Here is a 2500-nt window from a genome sequence, read left to right as displayed (position 1 = left end):
AGAAGGGAAAAGAGAGGGAAATCAACAAGGAGAGAGGGAAGAAAGGAAGAAAAAAGAAAGGTAAGGAAGGAAAAAGAGAGGGAAATCAGGAAAGTTCTTCTCTTCTCTATTTCTTTCCTTATCTTTTGTGGGAACCATACCTAGAGATGGAAGAGGAGGGGTGGAAGGAAGGAAGGAATAAGAGAGAGAGAATAATAAGGAATATCTTTCTTCCTCTTATATATATCTTTCTCTTCCCTCTTAATCATATCCAGACAGAAGGGGAGAGGACGAAGAGATAGAGAAAAAAAAAACATGAAACCTCGCGATGACAGGCGTGTGAGAGAAAAAAAGATCTCCTCTCCTCTCCTCCCCTCTCCACCCATTTCTTACCTCTTTTCTTCTCTCTCTTTTTAAAGAAAGGAGAGAGGAGCGACTAAAAGGGAGGAAGAGAAGGATTTTTTTATCTCTCATTTCCTTCGTTCTTTTCTTTAGGAACCATAAGGTCTCGTGGTGGAAGAGGAAATGAGGGAGGAAAAGAAGGAAGAAGGAGAGAAAGTCATTTTCCTCTTTTATCCTCTCCTTTCACTCCCTACGTTCTACTCTCTACGAAGCATAAGACTTCGTGATAAAAGGAGAAGAGGGAGGAAGAGAGATGGAGAGAGACTGGTAGAAGGAGGAAAAGAAGGGAATGAAGGAAGAAGGGAAGTATGAAGTAAAAGAAAGCGGAAGAGGGGGGGAAGGCAGTTCTCCTCTGCTCTCCTCTCTTTTCTTTCTTAATCTTCCCTAGGAGCTCAAAACTCGGCGGTGCAGGAGGGAAAGGAGACAGGAAGAGAGAGAGAGAGAGAGAGAGAGAGAGAGAGAGAGAGAGAGAGAGAGAGAGAGAGAGAGAGAGAGAGAGAGAGAGAGAGAGAGAGAGAGAGAGAGAGAGAGAGAGAGAGAGATCTTTTCCTCTCTTCTCTTCCATATTTCCTCTCTGTGAAGAAAAGAGGCATTGAAGCAGGGAGGGAAGGATAGATGGAGATATGAGTTAAATAGAAAGGAGGGAGAGGGGAAAAGAAAGAGAGAGAGAGAAAAAAAATATTCATTCTTTTGTCATTCTTCCACGCCCTTCTTCCTGTCGTTTTTCTTTTTATTCTCTCTCTCTCTCTCTCTCTCTCTCTCTTTCTCTCTCTCTCTCTCTCTCTCTCTCTCTCTCTCTCTCTCTCTCTCTCTCTCTCTCTCTCTCTCTCTCTCTCTCTCTCTCTCTTTCTCTCTCTCTCTCTCTCTCTCTCTCTCTTATTCACTCTCTCTCTCTCTCTCTCTCTCTCTCTCTCTCTCTCTCTCTCTCTCTCTCTCTCTCTATTTCTCTCTCTCTCTCTCTATTTCTCCGCCCTCTTTCTCTCTCTCTCTCGCTCTCTGTCTCTCTCTCTCTTTCTCTCCTCTCTCTCTCTCTTTCTTTCTCTCCTCTCTCTCTCTCTCTCCTCTCTCTCTCTCTTTCTTTCTCTCCTCGCTCTCTCTCTTTCTTTCTCTCCTCTCACTCTCTCTTTCTTTCTCCTCTCTCTCTCTCTCTCTCTCTCTCTCTCTCTCTCTCTCTCTCTCTCTCTCTCTCTCTCTCTCTCTCTCTCTCTTTCTCATTTACTATTTTCAACATAGAATGATTCCGTGCATCTTTGAAGGGTTAATCTTACTACTGTATACATACACGCAAAGTAAGTTATAAACTCGTAAATTTTTCGTTTTTCTCATGTTTGTGTGAATAGCTATGCATAAACAGAAGTAAGAAAGAAAGAGACAAAGAAAAAGAAAGAAAAAAAGTAAATACAAGATATATAAAACACGAATATTTCAAATACAGAAAAGAGGCACAGGTATATAAAAGATGGAAATGGTTTTAGAACGATGATGGATATATAAAAAGATTGAACAGGTAGAGTGATTTCAAAAAATATAGGCACAGATGCTCAGATCAATGGGTCTGGAAAGTAGAAAAAAAATATATAAATTCCTTTTATTCCAGAATTTTCGGATATCAAAGGATTTTCCTGTATTTTGCGTATATAACTAATGTTTTAATGTAAGCTAAACTTTGCGAAATTTCATGTATATGCATGATAACAGTATTTTCTGAACCTCACTTGTTTTAAAAGAAAACAAAATTGGAGATCTGATAGACTGATTCTTCTCAGACGGTCCTCTCAAATAGTACCTTATATTCTTTCGTTTTCATTTCTTTCTTTCTCCACTATTTATGTTGTTGCTTTTTCCTCTTACTCTAGCATTTATATAAACACTCTGTTGAGGTTTGATACAGCATAACTGTTGTAGCTGGCTAACTCCATGACTCTTAAAAGCTTGGGTTGTCTACTCTGGCTCGAGCGAAGATTCTGAGGGAGTGTGGTAAGGTAAACTGTTTTTTCTGCTTCTTTTTTTCTTTTCTTTTCTTTTTTCTTTTATCTATTCCTTTTTTTCTATTCAATATTTCATTCCATTATTTTTTCCTTACTGTAAATTTATTGCGTATTTGTTCTGTTTTAACTGA

Source organism: Penaeus vannamei, chromosome 7, assembly GCF_042767895.1.
Source record: "Penaeus vannamei isolate JL-2024 chromosome 7, ASM4276789v1, whole genome shotgun sequence".
Classification (NCBI taxonomy): Eukaryota; Metazoa; Arthropoda; class Malacostraca; order Decapoda; family Penaeidae; genus Penaeus; species Penaeus vannamei.
Note: the sequence above shows the minus strand (reverse complement) of the source record.